Source organism: Peromyscus maniculatus, chromosome 10, assembly GCF_049852395.1.
Source record: "Peromyscus maniculatus bairdii isolate BWxNUB_F1_BW_parent chromosome 10, HU_Pman_BW_mat_3.1, whole genome shotgun sequence".
Taxonomy (NCBI): Eukaryota; Metazoa; Chordata; class Mammalia; order Rodentia; family Cricetidae; genus Peromyscus; species Peromyscus maniculatus.
In genome coordinates, this window is record NC_134861.1 from 48326199 (window position 1) to 48349121 (window position 22923).

A 22923-nucleotide genomic window follows, 5' to 3' on the forward strand; every position below is an offset into this window, starting at 1 on the left:
ATTTTTTTTTTTTTTTTTTGGTTTTTCGAGACAGGGTTTCTCTGTGTAGCTTTGCGCCTTTCCTGGAGCTCACTTGGTAGCCCAGGCTGGCCTCGAACTCACAGAGATCCGCCTGGCTCTGCCTCCCGAGTGCTGGGATTAAAGGCGTGCGCCACCGACGCCCGGCTGCAATTCCCTATTTTAATCCTACCATAGCCACCTCTCTCTCACCTGCCTTCCACAAGAGCCTCCAACTGACCTCATTCTTGCCCCTTTCCGTTAAGAAACCAGACTGATCTTCAGAGCACATCAATCAGGCCTTGTCCTTCTTCTGCTTAAAACATTCTCAGGGTTTTCAAATGTCACTGAAATAAACTCTAAATTCCTCATGTGGCCTGCAGTCCAGCAGGACCTGGGCTATATGACCCCTGGCCTGATCTCTGGCCACATACTCTCCATTCCCCAGACACAGTTTGCTGTGTGGACAGTGCTTGCCCTGAGACCTGCCCTGAGTGAAGGCTCAACCAAGACCTTTCCAGGAAGCCTCCCTGTGACCACCTCCAGCCTGGACACTTCACATCTCATGTGTGACCTGTTCTTGTCACAGGTTACCATCTGTTCCGTCATGTGGCCGGTTTTTATAACAGTCACAGTCATTTTCAGATCGTATCGTTTGTTGATGTCTTTCTGTCCAGTGAAGCTACAGCTGATTAGTTTTGCTCTTGCTCTGTGCCCAGGTCCTTGAATTGTGCCTGCCATGCCATAGGCACTCCCAAAGCATTATTCGGAAGAACAGCCCCCTAGCTTATGCTCTAAAGAATGGGTATTTTGAGACACTTTTGTTCATAAGACATCCCCCACATTTCTAAGCCCAGAGTACTAATTTCTACCTTGATATTACTTTTCCCCCAATAATAGAAATAATAGCCACCATTTGGCTTTGAAATACCACTCTATATTAAATACCTAGACAATCTGCATTTATTATAGGTCAACCAAAAAAGAACTGGATATTACCTGTCTCCTATAATTGGATTGTATTTTCTGAAGAATCATGTTATTCTAGAATTTTGCCTTCTAATTTTCTTTGGTATTATATGTTTTTATTCCTTGCAAATAAATGGGCAAATTGTTCCATTTTTGCATGCAGAAATCAGGGGGGAAATATTAAAATCTTAATCAGACTACAAACCTCCTAGAAATGACCTGACTGGTGTATATTTGGGCATAAGGCTTCTGGAGAAAGCAATAAATATGTGTATTATTGGAAAATACTGGCCAGGTAGTGGTGGCACATGCCTTTACTCCCAGCACTTGGGAGGTAGAGGCAGGTGGATCTCTGTGAGTTCAAGGCCAGCCTGGTCTACAGAGTAAGTTCTAGGACACCAGTGCTACACAGAGAAACACTGTCTCGAAAAACCAAAATGAAGAAGAAGAAGAAGAAGAAGAAGAAGAAGAAGAAGAAGAAGAAGAAGAAGAAGAAGAAGAAGAAGAAGAAGAAGCACAGTCTCTGGGAATAAATTCAGAATGAGGTGGCTGGACAAAATAGACTAAAGTTTCTCAAAATGGCCTCTTACATATCTAATTAACATCATCTAATATATCATCCCTCTGTCTCTTTTGTTTTTAATGTCTTATTAATATATATATAAATTATACACAATAATGGGCCATTGTGACATTTTCATATATGTACATAATGTATTTCAGCATATCCCCTCCTTATCTTCTTTTGTCCCACTCCCATTAACCTCCTAGTCCCTCTTCACGCCGTGTGTGTGTGTGTGTGTGTGTGTGTGTGTGTGTGTGTCTGTCTGTCTGTCTGTCTGTCTGTCTGTCTGTCCCAACTGAGTTTCTTTAGGGTTGTTTGCAGTAATTGTGTGATAGTTTATTTACAGGAGAATGTTCACCTTACAGGTGGTTCTACCACTAAAGACAAATGTCTCACTGTCCCCCATCAACCATTATCTGCAAATAACAGGAAGGGTGGGGCCCCAAAAGCTCTTAGCAGGGTGCTGATGGGTCAGCTTTTGCAGGTCTTCTGCAGGTACTCATAGCTGCTCTGAGTTCAAGGGGACAACAGCCATGCCTCACCCTCTGTCGGCATTCTCTACTACTCCTTCTCCTCCAGCTCTTAGGTTCTTTCTGTTTCTTCTTCTGTAATGTTCTCCGAGCTCTAGAGTATTGGGGGTGATACAGATGTCCCACTTTTGTCTGAGCATTCAACAATTTTAATCTCTATCATTTGACCTATAGGTCTCTCAAGATAACACTGGCATCACTACCCCTTGTGTTTGCTCCCTCCGTGCCAAACTGTGTTCCTAAGTATGATCTCACTTAACTCCTAATGTTGGAAAGTAGATGTTGCAGGTCCATTTCACAGATCAGAAAACAGGGTTGGTAATGTGCAAAACCAAGTGTCACATTTAGTCACATTCCCTCTGACTGGAAAGGATACCAACATTAAAGCCATGCAGAATCCTTCTGTGAGCCTGCCTTGGAAGATAGAAATGTTTCCAAGAGTCTTTTCCTGGCAAAACTGAAGGGACAACACTCACTAGCAAAAATAATGGCAGCATTAATAACAGCCTTGTTGAATTTATCACTACAAGTAGCCTTTCTCTCTCGCCTTGATTTTATAAACACTGCATATTAAATCTGGGCCAGGTGCCTACAGTCATCTTGGAAGAAAGTATTTCATCATCGGAATATCTGGCCATTTGAAGAAAATAGCTTGTCCCAAGTTCCTACCTTTATCAGTGTTTTCATGGCCCAATGAAAATGCAGTGACCTGCCTCTTCCTGCCTCATGAATACCACTTCTGCTATGAATGATTTTCTCAGAAACCAAAAACTGTCTGAGAAAAGAGTGATTTCTTCTCTGAACTCTTCTGAGTCTGCTTAAAGGCAGGAAGCACAGGCATTTGATGAGAGCCAGAGATAGAGTAGTGGTGGGGGAAGATGAGGGTATGCAGGCCATCAATTCTTAAGTCTGCCTTCCTAATCAAATAACTTCTTGATTCTCACTGTTTTACCCATTCCAAGTATACACCATAAACTTTGATTTCATGTTTGCATAAAATTGAATATTATTTCTATATTTCTGTTGTATCTTATTGACCACAATTTAATTAGCCCTCAAATAAGGATATTAAAGTTTTCTTAAACATTCAGGGATTTTCCTATCTTCTACTGTAGTTACCCTAAGTCCTGTGGCTATTTATTTCTGGACAACTGAGTACTTTCGTAAACACTGGCTGATATTTAAATCACATAGTATGCTAAAGACACTTTCAAGGTCATTCCTTTCTACACATGTATATAGATCAGTAACTAAATTATTTTTATCTTATCTTGCCTACAATATGACCACTATATTCCATGCCATGGCATCATCAGAAATGAACTGTGTGGTATAGTTTATTTTACATGTTCACTTGACTGGCCACAATGTCCAAAGGTTTGACCAAACATTATTATGGATATCACTGTGGCAGTGTTTAAACTGGATGATCAACATTTAAGTGAGTGGATTTGAGCAAAACAGATCACCCTCTCTGGGATAGGTAAACCTCATCTAGTCTGATGAAGGCTGAGTGACAGTTCCTTGTAATTTAAGCTGTGGCTTTTCCCTGCATCTCAAGCCTGACAGCCTACTCTGCAGATTTTGGACTTACCAGGTCACTCTAATTGATATGATCCAATTAATTACTAGATAGAGATAGGTAGATAGATAGATAGATAGATAGATAGATAGATAGATAGATAGATAGATAGGCAGATAGGCAGATAGATAGATAGATAGATAGATAGATAGATAGATAGATAGATAGATAGATAGATAGATAGATAGATACATGATAGATAGATAGATAGACAGATAGAATAGATAGATAGATGAGAGAGAGAATATCTTGTCTGTTTCTCTAGAATAATACAGAATGATTCACACAATTCTAACATCATTGTCATTTGCAAAGTGTCCTATTTCTTTAGTTAACAGAATGGGTGCCAATTGCACAGTAGGTCTGGGAAGTTCCACTCTGTCAATCTTCTATCATTCTGTACTGGTTAGAATCCTGCTATGAATGAACAAAGATGGAATCTTTTCACACCCATGTTGATGGTCAGCCTAAAAGCACAGATCCTGCATTAGCTGCTCTTTTTCACATTAGAAATGTTGAGTTCATTGTGTCTCTAGCAGACCATGTCCTTGGGGTTGCTAATTTTACTTCTTTTTCCATAAGCAGAAAAAAATTCAGGCTTTGTTCAAGGTAGTCATTATGTATCAGGGGATCTACTGTTCCATAACTTAGAAGATAAGAAGGCAAATATGTTACCTTCAAAGAGCTTAGAGTCTAGAATAGCAGATAAAAATAGTGACCAAAATATACAGTAATACTTGACATTGGTCATTTTACAAAGGGCATGAGATTTTAGCCTCATCACTAGAACAACGTTGGTTTATATGTGTGCATATTCATGTGTGTGTGTGTGTGGCTGCAGGCACATGCATACCCTGGCATGTGGGTGAAGGGCAGAAGAAAACCTCAGGTATTAGTCCTCACCTTCTAGGTTAGTTAAGGCAAGCTCTCTTGCTAGCTGCTAGGTATGCCTATGAGCTCCAGTGCGAGCCTCCTGAGTCCTCACTCTTCTTGTCTTCTTAGGAATCCTGTGTTTCCCACCACTGAGTAAGTCAGAGCTAACTTCTGAATGATGGATACTGGACTTGTAGCTCAGTGAGCCCCACTCCCCTGTCAGTAGCCAGTCACCTCCCACCACAGGCAAAATTACCAGCTGCTGGCTGACTACAGACACAAGTGAACCAACCAAACACAGCAGAAGAACCACCCAGGTGACCTCAACCCACAGCCTGTCTTGATGCCTATAATTGTACACTTACACATGGGTGCTGTTTTAGATTAAACTCTTAGGGTGACGTCTAGTATACTGCAAAAAATAATAATAATAACAGCACTGTAGAATGAATATTGTTGCCATCTACCTAAATAAGTAATTCAAGAGTGAAGCAATCTGGATGGAAATTCTCTCTTCAACATACTGTGTTACAACTATCAATGAGACTGTTGAGCATCTCGCTGGTTATATAATCCTAAAACACACACACACACACACACACACACACACACACACACACACACACACACACAAAGGTTTATGTGAAATACAAATCTGAAAGACAGTGAAGTGGCTGATTTCTGTGCATGGGGAGATTCCTATAAATGAATATGAACAAAATGAAAGGGAAGTTGATTCATAGTGAGACCTTGGCATGATCAACATTTCAGATCAGACCAAGCAAGAAAGTGAAGAAGGAGACACAATGACACAGAGAGGAGAAGTACAACAGAAAAAAAACAACTATTCTTGGCAGAATCAAATCATTGATACCTCAAAAAAATACAGGGCTGGACCAGGCATGGTACATCTTTTCTTTAATCCCAGCACTCGAGAGGCAGAAGAAGGCAGAGCTCTGTAAGTTCTAGGCCAACCCAGGCTACACAATGAGGACCCTGTCTAAATAGCTAAGGTGGGGGGGGGGCTGATAAAATTCCAACATTTTGTGGATGATACGATGACTCAAAAGAGCTTGCCATAGAAGCCTGATAAACTGATTTCAGATCCCTGGACCCTACATTTAAAGAAAAACAAACAAACACATCTAGTACCTGTGCATCTGTCCTTCCAGTGTCTCTTACAATGAGATGGGGGATGAGGTCGCTTCAGGGCCAGCTGTCCTGGACACAGTGCAGCAACAAACAGAAGGACCCCACCTCCAACTAAAGAAGCGTAGAAGTAACTTCTGAAAGTTGCCCCGTGACCTCCACAAACATGCTATGGCATGTGCATACTCTCTCTCCCTCTCCCTCTCCCTCTCCCTCTCCCTCTCCCTCTCCCTCTCCCTCTCCCTCTCCCTCTCCCTCTCCCTCTCCCTCTCCCTCTCCCTCTCCCTCTCCCTCTCCCTCTCTTTCTCTCTCTCTCTCTGTTTCACACACACACACACACACACACACACACACACACACACACACCACATCACACAAATATTTAAGAAGAAGAAAATTCCAACATTTGTGAATCAGGACAGCATTGGCAGAAGACCAGCAAAGTGTTGAAGGCCATATTTGTCTTAGAGGTCACTAATTAGTGAATGAAGGGAAGGATTTAAAATCACGAGTGAATACAATTCTCTTGCTGAGTCTAGCACAAATTTATCACTCTGCCTTGCACATTATCTGCCTCTCGCTTCAAGAACCCATGAGCTACAGAACACAACTAACCACAGGCATACAGTTTGATGTCGTTAAAACTTAGGGTCTCCAGTATAAGCTGGGCCTTTCATTCCACACAATGAAGAGAAGATGGAGGAAGACAACCCTTCAAAGAAAGTGAAAGGCTCACAGAGGTATTTCTTAAAAGAGATTTGGGTACACTTTTTTTTTCTGAACCTTATTGAATCATGAAATCATAAGGGATGGATCAAAGTCTAAAAGATGGAGAGAGATTATTATGCCCACAGACTGGGTGGAGGAAAGCTGAAGTGGTGGTTTTGAGATAAGAGGCCAGAAAAATTCACATTGCATGACCAGAAATCCTCATCTGGGAAGGAGCCCAGTGATGGCCAAGGGAGTTAAGGGTAACAGACAGTGTTTAAAGTTACAGATACAGACAGTGAATGGTACCAAGGTTGAGGACAATAAAATCTCAGTGTCATTCTTTGGAATAACTGGTTTTTATCCAACCCCATGGCTTGAGTGATAAAGCAAACAAGGCAGTTGGTTGGACTGATGGAAAACTGGGTTTTTGTGGGCAGATATGGAAGGATAAGAGATTGTGGTCTTTGAGGCTTGGACAAGACAGCAGTTTAGGTGGTGGACCCTAAGACTGCTCACTCATTAAAAGGGAGTAGTAATAATAATATAATAATAAATAAATGTTTAAGGAAGCTAGAGGAAGAACTGTGAGGCTGCCACCAGGTAGAGTTATACCAGAGCCTGAGGTTCCGGAAGCAGAGGCATTCCAAAGGATGGAGATAGGGTGGTCTGACTGATCTGCCTGAGCACAGAGCAGTGAAATGTTGCAGCTGTGAAGCTAAGTCACAGACAGTCCTCCACATGCGGATGCTAAAGATCACCATAGTGGTAGAAGCTGGGGTGATGAAGTAGATGAGACAGACACGTTGCTCAGCCCTTGAGAATAGGACAAGTATCTATCGGGGAGGTGAGTAAATGCCTGAGAAGGACATAGGATGTGGTAGCTATATGGGGGTGGTCATGCAGCTTTTTGTCCTGGAACCTGGTTTCACAGTTCCTCTAGGCCCAAAGGGTGTGGACATATGAACAGTCCCTGTCCTCTCAGTCTCTGCACTTTCTTAAGGAAGAATCAGATTGTAGCAAACACACAGTGTGGGGAAAAGGAGCTATAATGTCAACTAGACAGGATCCGACAAGGCTGTGACTGTCAGCTGAGGAAGGAAGAGGACAGGCTGGTGAGCAACCACAGTGACTGTCTCTGTGCCAGGTGGGTGCATTTTATTTTGTTCAGGAATCTTACTTTCACAGAAACATTTATGGTTTGTCATGATGGGGCCCAGTCCACAGCAGAAACACAATGCATTTTGCTATCTTCTGCAATGTTGGTCTTAGAATTTCCTGGGAATGACATAAGATCCTCACTGGAGCCCAGGCCAACTTCTCATTCCCATTGTGAGTAGCTCAGTGAATAGAAAGATGTTTTTCCTGTATGTATCCACAGAATAGAAGCTGTTAGGTATGTGCAGAGCTACCAGAAGAAGAGAAACAAACACCTGCCTGAAAACCAGGGTCAGACTCCACACCCTTGGCTTGGGTCCCATGTCGCACATTTTGTTCCAGTAGCCAAGAGTTCACAGAATGTATGGTGAGGGAAGGTCTTTTCTGCTATGAATGTGACCCTTGGACTGATAGGACAACTAGAAAGGTTTATTTTTGAGTTTTCAATAGATAGAGGATGTTCTGGGAAAAGAGGGTTCATTTTTTTAAGAGCCACCATTTGGTACCCTGGCACATAGCTTCCACAGGTGCAGCTGATTCTTCTTCGTGGAAAGACAGTGAGTACAAAGTCTTGAAACTTTGTGTGCCCTTTATCCAAGAACTTCCACTACTGTGCATTGTCCTAAAGAAAGAATCGTGGATATGCACCATCTAGTATCAATTCGTGACACCTAAAGAAAGATTAAGCAAATGATACTATAATTAACAATAGAATATTGAACAGCCACATGATATTATGACACAGAGGGATAGGAAGCATCATATGGAAAACAGGCTAAAATCAGGTTATAAAAACACTTACAGGTAATGCCTAGAGAAGAAGCTAGGGCTAATGAGATGGCTTAGCAGGTAAAGGTGGTTGCCATCAAGCCAGAGGACCTGAATTCAATCCTCAGGACCTACATAATGGAAATAGAAAACCAATTCCTGCAAGTTGTCCTCTGACTGCCATATACACACCGTAGTACACACACACACACACACATACACACACACACACACACACACACACACACACACACAGACACACTGAATAAATAATTTTAAAAGCTGGAAAGACATGAATCAAAATGTGGTCTGTGATTCTCTTTAAGTGTTTAGATTAAGGATGATTTTGAATTTCCTCATTTCTTCTGACTTTTTCTAAGAAAAAATCCAAAACAAAAAGGTCATCATATAAGATATACATCTATAACAAGAAAAATGTTTTTAATCATTTTTCTAGATATGATTTCTATATACCAGTTTTCAACAACAGCACCCTAGGAAACCAAGTTTTAATATATATTTTTAAGTTAGGCAGTAAAATATAGAGACAATGTTCCCTATAAATTAGAATGCAGGTCAGTAGAAAGAGTCCTCCTAATTCCAAGAGAAAAACTTCCCTCTTCAGAAAATGTCCTTATGTGAAGATGCTTAAAAGAATGTTCCTAGTGCTCTACCTTCTGGTCTTTATAGTTCATAGTTGTGTGACTAATGAGATGACTGTGTCTCTAAGTTGCTAGAATGAGTTCAAGATTACTTCTTTTATAAATGACCAATAAGGACATTAGCTAGTACCTATGCTGTGCCTTTCACCATATTTAATGTTTCAAGTGATATTTGAGACACACTAAAACACACACACACACACACACACACACACACACACACCTCAACACAAAAAGTTCAAGACATTTAAAAATCAATTGAGAAAAAATCTATAGCTATTTTTCCTCTAAATACAAAGGACATAAAAGAACTAGTAACAACTCACACTAAACAGTGCTTAGTATTTATACAATGGTTTCCCCCCCACCCTTGGAATTTTGAGACAAAGTCTTGCCAAGAAGTCCTAGTTGGCCTGGAACTTGCTGTTAGACCAAGTGGGGACCTTCAAACATGTGGTCATCCTCCTGCCTCTGCCTCCTAGCTCCTGGGATTACAAGTTTGCTCCATCACACCTGGCTTGCAACCTTCTTAAATATGGTCTATTCCTACATACAAGAGAAAGCATTTTCCCAAAATTCTCTGGGAAGGGAATATTCGAATATCACGTTACAGAACAATCTCTAATTACTTTATTTAAACAACTAAGTGATTGATGCTCATTAGCCTGGGATGACCTCGGTGAAAGCTTCAGGAAGGGATGCTTAGAAAGGCCATCTTAACACTATTGGTTACACAGGCAGTGAAGGAATTTACCACAGCTAGCCATGACTCCCAGCCCCACGATGCAAGTGTTTGCTGTCACTATAAACAAGCACTCTAGTAGAACTTCCTGAATAAGTAGCCAACGTGGTTCTTTAACATCTATTTTATTCCTGGGTCTGTATTCCAGGTTAATGGTCCCTCTTTTCACAGATAGACTCTTCTTTCACCATGAGAGAGACTACGAGAGAGCCCTTTACAGTTAACAAACATCCCCCAGATCATCTTCATACTTGATTATACTGGTAGTGAAAGAATAAACAAGACCAATTTTTTTTTTGAAAAATAAAGAAATATTTATTTATAATACATGTAAACAATGAGTCAAACCATTGTTTCTTAGCAACTTGTTCTTCAGACCAGTTTAATCAGGGGAAATGAGTTTTAAATTATTTTTAATGCAACTGTTACTATCAGGGTCAGAAAAATCAATTAGCAATGGAGTCTTACTTCTTAAACCCATAAGGCTTTGATAAGTATTGCAGAGATGATTCCATTCCCATTTATGATGTTTTGGGCTCTTTTCTTCAAAGCCCTGTAACCCTTTTAGGTTGACATCATGCAAAGCAAGGCGTCAAGGATTTCATTAGCACGGCTGCATGGGCCTCAGAGTGTGTCCCCGACTTCTGATACTATTTCATTCTCTAGCGTGGGTGACTAATTTTAATCTCAAAAAAAAAAGAAAAGTTTAGCCATCCATTGAAGTGCAATAAAACCTCAAAATGAATCTTTACATTTGACTTACTAATTAAACTGTTCTTTTGACATTGTCAACCAAGCAGATTTCAATGATGCAAACATTTTAAGTTTCCTCCAAGTTGGAAAGCTTGTTTGCTTGCTGGCTGGTGTGAGACAGGACGATGTGTAAAATAACTCCCCCGTTTGACTCACAAGACCCCAACTGTCATGGCTCCTTCCCTTCGCTAAGCAAGAGTTCGGCAGGGGGACTGCTGATAGGTAAGTCAATAACCCCAAAGAAGCCCTAGGGTTCACACAGAAGAGTGCCTCCCTGTCATTTCCCATAGTGTGAGAGTTCATGAGGACCAGACGAGAGGTAATTAGATGGTAGGCACTTGCATAGATAGGTGGATATATGATAGACAGATGACAGATAGGTAGATACGTATACATGAATACATGAGAGGTAAATATATATGCATATGTTACATATGGGTAGATGTGTCTATATGCTTTATATGTAGACATATGTAATGCAGACAGCATCTATCTGCCTATGAACCTATCTCACATATACATACCATAGGCAAATGTGTGTGTGTGTGTCCTACTAAATTATGTATCCTTGTGAGCAGACATAACACAAGCACAAAGAAAGTAGTCAATACATTTTATCAAATGAAAAAACATTTATCCAAACAACTACCCACTCTGATCTGCATCCCTCTGGTGCTTTCCTCCTGCCTGGAATGCTCCTTCTTTCCCTGTTTGCACACCTGTTTTCTTTGCTCTATCCTCAGTTCCCCAAAGGCCAGGGCCCATGGAATGATCTTCTGAAACTCTGCAATTTCTCCAGTGAGAAGGCAGGTCCCTCCTCCAGAGGGCCATCGTGACGGTCCTCTCTCTGAGCCTCAGTCACTTTCTACTTACTATGAACACAGATGGGGTTCCCCATGTCGTAGGCATTTTTCCTTCACCTCTGATGCTTCTCTATACATTCCCTTATCTGTTCACCTAGCTGATGGTAGCCTGCATTCGAGTTCAAACTTCAACTTAGAACGCAGGCATGCTTAGATAACAGTCCCGGCTCTCCCATTTCAGCTGTGTGATCTTGGTTAGGTCATTTCACTTCTCAGCTACTTCATTTATAATATATAGCACTGATAACAACAGCCACCCCCATAGGGGGTGCTTGGAACAAGTTCATCATGGAAATCACTTTAATGGGTTCTCAGGGAAACAGTAAATACTCGATATTTGGATCTTACTGCGACAGGCCAATATAATTTCCTAAGAAGGTACTGTGTCCTAGACTCTTCCTAGTAGATACCCCATAGAAAATCTAATAGCTGGGAAATCACATCTTAACCAGGCCCTTTATGGTCCACAGCACAGGTCCACAGTCTCTCTGAACCCTCACCAACGGTGCTAGGGATGAGTGTCGTCTCCTCCTCTCTGCCAGCATAGCTAAGCTTGGTGGGTGAACCGCCTCCCAACATTCACCTCACAAGCCCTCCAACTTCTGGAGACTTTTTTCCATTCCCTCCTGCAGCTCCCTCGACTTCACAGGGAGCATCTTCCCCAGCATCTGCTCATCCCGACTCCCGTCCTTAGATACGTTCTTGTGTGTTTAGAATGCACCACTGATTTGTTTCAGACTAAATTGTGGCATCTAAAAATAAAGAGATGTTGAACATATTTCTTCGCATATTAACTTTAAAGAAATGGATTAATCTTTTAGAAATAATCAAAAGTGAATGATCCACTCAGTGTGCAGCCATTACCAAAGAGCGTTGAAATGTAATCCCCCTGCTTCTACACTTACCCCCTTACACTTTCTGAGTGTATTAAGCATATACTTTATACTTTTTCATTTTAAAAATTAAGAGGTTTAAGTGAGCCTATGGTAACCCAACCATGCTCTTCCCTGGAGACACGTTAATAGAAACAGAATTCATTCGTTCTCCAAGTCAGATTCCCATTTTAAAAAAAAAAAAAAATGACATTGCAGAATTGACTTCATCTTCCCAAGCGATGGAACACAGGAAGATAAAGCGACACTTGTAATAGCAGAAAAGTTGTTTTCTGGTATCTGAGCCATGTGTCCAGCACAAACATGCTGTCTGCTGCAGACAGGGTATGTATGGTGAAGGACCAGGAACATAGAGAGCCATGGCTTTCTCTCCAAAGAAGCTTCCTCGGTCGAGAATGTGATGACAGGGAGACGTAAGAAATTAGAATCAAGAGAGAAAAGGCTAAAGGAGAAGGAGGGAGAGACTCAGAAAATCAAATCACAATATGATTCACCTGTTTGATAGGTCCTTCGACATGGCCTTCCTTCAGCCTGTGTTCCTACACACCCATCTTCACTCCGATCACCTCCTCCCCTGCTGGAACCTGGTGACAATGGCCCTGGTCACCAGCCAGCCCTTGTATAGTCACCTGTCACCAAAGCTTGGTAACATAATTCAATGCTTTCCTGTGACTCAGAAAGGGTTATGAGCGAAACGAAGTGTATATATTCTGGACGTAACATGAAATAACGAGGGGGAAATGCAGCTTGTAGAACGCAGTCACTCCATGCCAGTTTCCTCTCAGAAGAGGGAGCACTGCAAGCCAACTGGGTGGGAACAATTACCAAATTGTCGATGGAATTCAATAAACGTTGTTTTAAAAAAACTAATTATTTGTTACAATAACCAGCTACTCCTGCCACTTTGTATTTGGAGGTTTGTAAACTACTTCCATTTGAGATGTAATTGATTCCATTTTTATCATTTGTTCAAGTTTATGTGGTTGTTCTCCTCCTAAGAGATGATAACATCTATTTTCAGCAAATTATACATTATAATTCCTCATTCAAAAGCTGTAACGGAAAACAAAATGCTAATTTATGCTGTAAACGAAACTACGGAATCATAATCACTCATTGTTAACATTAGGGACAAACTGCTACTGGAAATAATAAATTGGAATAAAATGTGGTTAAGGTTGCTGCCGTGCCTCCTGCCTTTTCCTTCCTTGCTTTTTCCGGCCAGTTTGATGTCTAAGACTCTTTCCCCTGAGAGATTTCTTGGGTGTCTTGTCTTCTTCCGGCAGAGACCAGACATTCCCTTTACCCCGAACTATTACCTGCGGCTCGATTTCAAACGTACAGGAAGACGAGCTCACAAAGCAATCAGAAGTGCGCTCTACAGAAGGAAGCGTGTCAGAGCCACACACCTGCTTCTCCACATTGCATTAAGTCTCCATTGCTGCATTTCCCTACACATCAGCCATCTCTCCCTCCCCCACAGCAGGTTCCCTCTGCATCAGAGTCCCCCTGCAGCCCCTTCTGGCCAAGGGGAACCTTCCCTCAGTGCAAGATCCCCTTCTGCTTAAGTGAGTGCATCAAAGAAAGAAAAAAGAAAGACACACAAGCCCAGTTACTTTCCATACATCAGGTCGATTTATATTAACAAAAAATAATAATAATAAAATGGGGGGTGGAGACAGATCTGGCACCATATTCCAGAAAGGTACCAAGCTTTGTTTAAATAAGTATCTTTGGGAGAAAAGATGGTTATATCAGGTAATGACATTTTCCTCTTTTCTTCATTTTTAAAATATAATAGTCCAAAAGAAAAGAAAGATTTAAATACAAGTATTATATCAAAAAAAATGTGAATTCTTTGAAGGGACCAAAAAGTCACACTGCCTGGGAGAGTGAGTCACGTTTCTGCTGCCCTTTGATTTAATGCCATCTGCTGCACACATTTACCTCTTTGCTGGCAAGGTGTGATCATTGATTTCCTATGGTCTCTCTGGAAGGAAGTTCTGCTTCCTTGATGATGGCTACAAAGGGGAGGTGACCCCATTCTCATTCCAATGCAAACCCCTCACTTTTATATTTCCGCTAGGGCCACGGGAACAGTGGAGCCAGCGAGAAACACTCTCTTGGTGTACTGTCTCGCTGCTGACAGCCAATGCCTTCACTCCCCTTCCCACAACCACACTGGGGAAGAACATGATAGAAGGGCCCAACCACGAAAAGGCATTGGTTCATGATGGACAGAAAGGTTAGGTACCTGACTCCTTACAGAAGACTCCTATAAAAACATGAGGGTGATGAGAAACACAAGTCTCGGTTTGAAGTGAAAACATAGATAATACTGCAAACCCAAACTGATATGAGCTCCTGTGTGAAGGGAACTTGAATACATGCATAAATGTGTGTGTGTGTGTGTGTGTGTGTGTGTGTGTGTGTGTGTGTGTGTGTGTGAAAGAGAGAGAAAGGGGGGGTTTATGTATCTGAGAAATTGTAAAATTATTTATTTGGTTTGAAAAGTGGACCAATCTAAAGACTCCATTTGTTTATCTGGCTGGATCAACTATCCAAACCAAATAGTGTAATAAACTCAAGTATCTAGCAAGGTCCCTCACCAAGGGGAAAAAAGCACCGGGTGGTTATGGTTGGTTCCACCAAAACAGGCCACTTCACTCGGGGGAACACTATCTGGTGATAGAAAAGACAGAAAAAGAGAGCTGGAGAGATGGAGCAGTCAATAAAGTCAGTGACAGGCTGCTCCAGCGCTATCCCCAGCACCCACGTAAAAATCCCAAAACCGGAGGCAGAGACAAGAGGATCGCAGGGGCTCGCTGGCCAAACAGTCTAGCTGAATTGGTGAGATCCGGGTTCAGTGAGCGACCCTGTCTCAAAAGACTGAGATGGAGCGCAGCTGAGGAAAATACTTGACCTCAACCTCTGGCCTCCCCATGCGTGTGTGCATACCCAGACACACACTTGTGTAAACACACATGAACATGTTCATGTGCGTACACTATCTACAAAAAGTGGAAAGGAAAAGAGAGAGAGAGAAGTGGGGAGATTTGGAGAAGCAATGGAGATGTCCACTGTTTGTAAAGGCGAATAAATGACATCATCAGAGGCACGCTGGAAATGGATGTGTGGCCTCCTTGTGTCTTTGTGTTGTAGAGAAGAGTGGGAAAAGTGGAGAGAGTAAGAGGAAGCTGGCCTCGGGCCGCCTAACCAGCCCCCCAACTTGCTCCTAACTAGCTCTTTTTATTTTTATTTTTTATTTATTTATTTATTTTTGGTTTTTCGAGACAAGGTTTCTCTGTGTAGCTTTGTGCCTTTCCTGGAACTGATTTGGTAGCCCATGCTGGCCTCGAACTCACAGAGATCCGCCTGGCTCTGCCTCCCGAGTGCTGGGAATAAAGGCGTGCGCCACCACCGCCACCACCCGACTCCTAACTAGCTCTTAATCCTGTTTTGTCTGCATTCTCTGCAAAGTGGGAATAACAAGACAAGGCCCTACTTCCATGTTGTTACGGTGACTAAAATAGTCGTATACACATGCAGTGTTCAGAACAGCATTAAAAAACAAAAATAGTAGCCACTGTCAATATCCTTTGATCCCAAGTTGACAGAAATTTACCAAAGGTGCAGAATGTTTTCAAGCCACTACCCAAAGGAGGCTCATCTTATAGGAAGACCCACAACAAACCTAAGTGATGACGAGTCCTTCTTTCCATTAATGTGTATTCTGTTGCGAATGTGTGAGCAGACTCACACGTGTGGATGAGTGTGCCCGTGTGTGCATGTGGAAGCCGAAAGATGGTCTCAGGTATCATCCTCAGGAGCACTGTCAACCTCCTTTGAGACACTAATCTGGAGCTCACCAACCAGGATGCTGTGACTGTCTAGTGAGCCCTGGGCTTCTTCCTGTTTCCGCCTCCCCAGCATGCCACCATGCCTGGCCTTTTTATATGGGTGCTGGACATGAAAGTAGCTTTCTCCCACTTAAAAGTCCTGGTTCATCTCTATGGAACTAACCACTGCTGTCACTTTAAGAGTTGTGGAAGAGCCAGAAAGAAAACAAACATATATTCAGTTCTACCTGGTGCTTCTTGCTTTGACTATTCCTACTCCTAAACAGTGCCAAGCTTCCCCTACCCCTCCTACCAAAAACAAAAGGCAGATGGGGGGGAAGTGTTCAACAACTTACCTACATCCTGTAATGAACCTGTATTAAAACGTCTACCTTGCTAGGCAAGATAGAGTACAAAGAGCCACATACACTGAGTAGCAAAAGTATAGGGCCGAATTCACCACGAAGACTGCCCGCTCTGCAAAGATACATCACGGTTGTTCTTCCCATGGAGGCCATTTTATATTGAGAGCCTAGAGTCTGATGACGCAGGAGGCAAAGGAGAGTTAAAATGCATAGTCACGCCAGATAGTGATGTCTCTTTCGCACACGTGGAGGGAAATGACCAGGTAACCAAAGCACTAGCCAATCAGGTGAGGAAAGTCAGATGTCTGGCCCCTGGGACACCCAAGCAGTCAGCTAATTGGCTCCATTTTTCACTTTCAATTGATTGATTCTGTATCATACAGACCTGGCCGGCTTCGATCTGGGCTTAACATGGCGACAACTAACTAATAAGGTGACCTAGGTCCACAATGCAAGCAGGTGATGGCCAGGCAGAGGACGGAGCAGGCAAGCTTAACCAACTCCAGAGGAGAGAGAAGGCCAGGCTGAGAGGCACAACATAAAAAGAGAAAGCTCGGAGTGTTGGAAGCTGGCTCTACTGCCATCCCTAGGCGTGAAACTGTAAATTAAAGAACGGGCTGCCGCCGTCTGCTGCTCTGAGCCAGAGCAGATACATCTCACAGATACACTTTAATTGGGGGTTTCACTCTAACTGAAGCAGACTCCACCTCAGCAGATGCTCCCCCCACACACACACTCCACTCCTGCCCACACACACTTGTGGTTTGTTTTGCACATTGGAAAGCCCATGCAAAATACCTGCAGCCTGGTCTCCCAGAAACAGGATGGAATCTCCCAGTTTTCAAATGGTAACAGATGTAGTTTCAGCTCTAATACACATTAGACTCTTGCTCTCTCTCAAAAAAAAAAAAAAAGAAAGAAAAAAAAGAAAAAGAAAAAGAAAAAAATCACCACCACCCCAGCTACAATAAATGTCACAGAATAACTAAAATCCTTCCCTTCAACAATGATCCGGAGCTGGAGTATTTTTAATGTCTGTTTATTTGGTTGTTTCTGTTTGCCTGGTTTGAGAAGTGAATAAATGACTCTCTCGTTCCCAGCTTTCCAGCTCTATATATCGACAGGCTCCATCTTCATCCTATTTTTCACTCTCTTGTTTATAATGAACGGTGTCATAATCGTGTTTCTCGTGAAAACGAAAGAAATCAGAACGCCTCGTGATTCCAGGAAAGGAGGTTCTTAGTAGACATGCCTGCCTGCTATTGATGTTGTAAAAAGGTTCCTTTTACATGGTATTAGATGTTGAGAGCACATCATATTGATCTAGAAATAAAAAGCTTGATTTTTTTTTAGTACAGCCAACCCTTACCTTCATAAGCACTTTATAACACTAAGAAGAGGGTTTTGTTTTTAATTGAGGTAAACAAATTATACCTGAAGAACGTTGCTATTTTTAGGGAATGAAGGATTTGTGCGCTTTTTGGCAGCAATTCAGGTAAAAGCATGAATAAGTCTCACTCTTTCAAATTTGGCCCAGGCCTCTCTCCGTGTCAGCTCTGCCTGAAACCTGGGATAGGACTGTCAACTATTGCCTTTGTTTTCCTCTTGTTCTTCATGGGAGGAGTTGGGAGCAGTTTTCATTTGCCCGTGCTCAGATGCTGAAAGGACAAAGTGGAGATCAGCGAGGCCTAATGCACAGGCTGTATAGTCTCCTTCCCCGAAAATGGTGGGGTGGCTGGGCTGGAAACGGCAAGTCCTTGGTAACGCACTGCTTTCCAGGATCTCCCACTGGACAAGCACAGTTTGGGCGGTGACTGCCCCTTCCCCTAGTGATACATGCCTTTCTTTGTTTCTGCGGTTTATCTTAAAGTTCATACGGTACCATTGGAGGAGGAAATCAATACTTCAAATCAGCCACTTTCCCTGCCATCCAATTCCTCTGCGTTCAGGGTAGCTCGCTCTCCAGTGCCATCCCGTGAGCTAATCACCCTCCACAACAGCCCCAGCTGCTTTATCAGAATTTCTTTACATTTTCTTAGCAACGTGAGTGATCCTTTCTAGAAGAAAGATGTCTTTGGGGGAGATGCTTTTCTTAATCGAGTTAAACTAACTTTACCCAGAAAGACGCCAATAGTTTGCCTCTATAATGACCCCTCTGCAAGGTTCTCCTCTTTCCATGACCTGTCCCCTAAGAACTTGCCCCGCACCCCCTCCCTGCCTGCCGCCCACCACCTCGGGTTTCCAAGGAGTTCCCAGGTGATCGCCTATCTTGCGAAATAGGGGCCCCGGCCTCCGCTTTGCTACGCGCTCTCCGACTCATTTCCTATCTCCTTAAAGACGCTGCGAAGCCTCCCGTGGCTCTAGAGCTGTGTAGCTGCGTGCCTGGCGACACCCACCGGGTCTCCCTTCTCTCTTCCTCCCGAGGAATAGCAAGCAGCCGAGTTTCTGCTCCCTGCGGTGCTGGTCTGAGCCACTGGCCCGGAAACTTAGCCTAAAGCATTCAGGTCCAGGAATGGGAGGCGCGGCGCTGCCGAGGAATCCCCCACAGTCCCCAGAGCTGGTGGCAGGTGTGTGCTCATGCCTTAGGTCCGCGCCTCGGTCCTTAAAGGCGAGCTGGGGTTGGTTTGTTTCTGACTCATCGACAGGCACACGCGCGTCACACACACACCACCACCACCACCACCACCACCACCACCACCACCACCACCACACCACCACACCACACCACACCACACCACACCACACCACACCACACCACACACCAGGCGCGCTCACTGAGGCTCCTGGAGACTGGAGTTTGCTAAACCCGAGGGGTCCGTGGCTCTCGGCAACCCAGAGCTGCCTCGGGCAGGCGTAGAGAGAGCACCCGGAGCATGCCTTGCGGGGCGGGGTAGCTAAGAGAAAAGCCTCTGGGAGCTCGCAACCTGCAGCCAGGGCGCCCCCTTGATCCTATCCGTGTCTCTCCAGGGTCCCCAACTCCATCGCCAGCGCGACCACCTCGGCAGCTCCTGCAAGTTTCGGCTCACAGCCGGGCCTGCCTTCTCCCGCCGCCCTGCGCTCCGCGACGGGCCGGCTGATCTGGGGGCGGCCCGGCGCCCCATCGCGGCGACGGCCGGCGGGCTGGCGGGAGCTCCGGGCCCGCTCCGGAGCGATGAGGCGGCGGGAGCCTTTTGGATCTCCCGAGCGGTTTATGTATTATTCACTCGCGAGGCTGCGGTGGGATCGGGAGAGCCCACTCCGAGAAGGCGAGGTCGTCACCTGGCCACTACTACTTTGGCTATTTGTGTCTGGGAGACATGGGGGGGGGGCGGTGATGAAGAGGGGCAGTGGAGCATATTTTTCGGTTGTTTGGCTTCAGGGCTTTGGGTTTGGCTTTTATTTATTTGTTTATTTATTTTAATTTTTTTTTCCTATCCGCGAGCTCGCCGGAGCGCGCTGAGATCTGGAACCCGGAGGGAGCGCGCCAGCGCGGGCAAGCGCGGCGAGCAGCCCCGAAAACGGCCAGAGACGCCGCAGCAGCCTGGAGAACCGTGCCGGACCGAGCAGTCCCCTTTGGCACCCTCAGGCTCGCGGGCCCGCGCCCTCGGGTGCGCGCTTCACAGGGCCCAGGAACTCCCGGAGCCCTGGCCGGCCCACCGAGTTGGTGCCGCCTTCATCGCTGCTCTTCCACCTAGCTTCTGGCCCCAACTTTCCCAAGCAGTACACACGCGCGCGTGCGCGCGCACACATGCACACACACACACACACACACACACACACACACACACACACACACACACTCCTCCTCCTCTCCCTGGACCCCAGCTCTACTTCCCCGTGTAGTTTGAAGATGACAGATGCCTGTAGACTTTCACCAAACAAGCAGTGGGGGCAGCAGACTACAACAGTTATTTAATTAAAAGGCATTTTTTTTTTCTTCCTCTAATTCTCGCTCTGGCTCCCGGAATAGCTTTGGCACTCCCTCCCAGACCCTAAACACATGCCTGTCTCTCTCCAGGTAATCAGTGGCCGGCGGACACCAGTCTCCTTCCACGCCCCCACTTCCCTCACCCACCTCCAGCTTCCAGGGGCCCCCCCAGTCACACCGATCCACACACCTATAGGCCGGCAGCAGGGAGCGTGCAGGACACGATGCAGCCGGACTGCATTGCACAGTCATCAAAGTTAAGTGTGTGTTTGTGGGGTGCTCGTGCGCGCCCGGGGTGGTGCGGGGTCGGAAAGAGTAGAACCTCCACTCTGCTTACCACCACCACCCCCCATCCCCGCGGGTCAGGGGACGCAGCTACTTGAGATTGCAGCCATTTTAGGGAAAGAGGTGGCTCCGGGCCCGGAGGGAGTGGAGGGAGAGACAACACGTCGCGGGGGGTCTTACAGCTAGGCAGCCCCAGGGCTCAACTGAGGGCGGGCGGGCGGCGGGCGCACAGGGGCGCGGCGCCCGCGGCGACTTGGTGAAGGTTGCGCTCGAGTTCCCTGCTTTTGCCTGGAGTTGTTCGGGGTAACGCGCCAGCTCCTGCCTCTTTCTCGGGTTCCCGCTGGGCTGGGAGGTTTAGGGGCAGATAGGTGTCCATGGCAGAATGGGCACCGGAGAGACGCGACAGCCCCTGGAGCTGGCGCTATGTGTGGGGGGGTATAGAGAAGGAAGAACACCTCTGTCGCCGGTTGGCGCTGACCCAGACAGTGCGACCCACTTGGCCCCCCATCCTCCCCACCCCCTCCCGAGCCTCTGTCTACCCGCCTGGTGCCAAGTGAGCGAGCAGCGGGGGGTACGGGGAGATGCCGCCCGGCGCTGAGCCACCCCTTACCTGGTTGGAAGGGGTTTCCCAGGAGGAGCCGTAGTTGTAAAAGAAGGAGGAGAGGAAGGTGTCTTCCGACAGCCCGCAGCCCGCCATGCTCTGGATGCAAATAAAACGAGGAAAGGAAAAAAAAAGGGACACACACACACAAAAGCAACCAAAAATGTTTCCAAATCAAATGAAATCAAAAAGGCAGCTGAAATTCTCTCGCAAATAAAGAAAAGGAGGGGGGAAGGGAATGGCCGAGGGGACGGGAACTCTCGGCGTTGCTCCCTCTCCGGCTGAGCAGGGATGCTCGGGCTGCCACCGTCGCCGCCGCTGCTGCCGCCTTCTCAAGACGGTACCTAGAGAGGTTCGTCCTGACTCCGGCAGCCGCCGCCGCCGCCGCCGCCGCCGCCGCCGCCGCCGCCTGTGCCGGCTGCGTGTATGCGCGCGTGTGTGTGCGTGTGCGTGTGTGCGGTGTGTGCGCGCAGAGCGAGAGACCGCAGGGGAGGCGAGAGGGCGAGAGAATGAGCGAGCCGAGATGCAGGGCGCAGAGGCAGAGCGGGCGGGCGGGCGTGTGCGCGCGCGAGGCTGGGTGCGTGCGTGCGTGTGTGAGTGTGTGAGTGTGTGTGTGTGTGTGCGCGCGCTCTCGCGTGTGCGCGCGCGCCTGGGTGTGCGTCTGTTTGGGGAGCTCACCGGAGAGCCGGGGCCATCACGTGGGCTCCCCGACTCCGCCGGCTGCCGGGGACAGCCTGTACTACAGCCCAGGCCACTAAATCAGCCCGCGCCACCAGACCTTTGCAGCCCCTGCCACGGGCAGGACCTCCAGGTTCTCTCCTCCCGGTTGGGTGCGTCCCGGGACGGCAGGGGGCGCAGGTGCTGCCGCGGGCAGGTGGGTGGATGAGGAGGGGGCCGCCCCAAGCCAGGCCAGGGGAGAGGATGTCTGGGAGATACACAGCACCCGGTTACAACTCAAGCCTTCTTCCCACTCCGCAGAAAGATCTTTTGCATTTTAATACCTAAAATTGCCTTTCCATGCAGGGACCCTTCTTCTAGCCACAAAAATATTGTGTTCACCCAGTTGCTACGTCTCGATTTTCTTCCTGTCCGGTGCCACTAGACCTCCTCAATCCCGGCACACAGACAGACAGACAGACAGACACACACACACACACACACACACACACACACACACACACACACACACACACTCACGCACGCACGCACGCTGGTGGCTGCCTTTTCAACCATTCCAAATGCAAACCCACTTATTTCGCCGGTTGCTGTAGTAGGCGAAGTCAATGCTACATCAAACTAGGCTAGGCTGAGAGGGCTGTAAAGTGGATTTAGGGACAATACTGCCCCAGCAGGAAGAAAGGCTCTGGTCTGGTGTTGTGTTTATTTAACAGTTCAGAACGAAAAAACGGTTGTGTGGCTTCTGCACTAAGAGTCAGGCCCCTCGAGCCACAATTCTTTAAAGAAAGAGATCCTCTTCAGTCCATTCTATGGAATAAAAATGTAAATAGATATCATCTCCTCCCCTCCCCTAGCCAAGGTATTTCAAACCTTTGTGTCTCAATAATTGAGCAGCTGAACGTTTTTTCCCACTGCAGGATATTCTTTCCTTACTTCTCCTGTCTTTTTGTATAGATATTTATAGAAAGTAAAATTCCAATAAAAAAAAAAGGCATATCTGTGTTTTTCCGAGTACTTGATTCCTCCCAGGGAAACT

The 22923-nt window shown here is 45.7% G+C and overlaps 1 protein-coding gene across 2 annotated transcripts in view; it reads right to left on the reverse strand.

Moving 5' to 3' along the window:
- The window catches only part of Ppargc1a (PPARG coactivator 1 alpha), a 642727-nt gene extending 620898 nt beyond the window's left edge, over window positions 1-21829 (reverse strand). The window contains exon 1 of one of the 2 annotated variants that reach the window (XM_042285986.2): window positions 21219-21829. The gene's annotated coding sequence lies outside the window, so the exon portion shown is untranslated. The remainder of the gene's footprint in view (window positions 1-21218) is intronic. The other variant, XM_076546284.1, reaches the window with a different exon arrangement.
- Between the last annotated feature and the right edge of the window lie 1094 nt (window positions 21830-22923).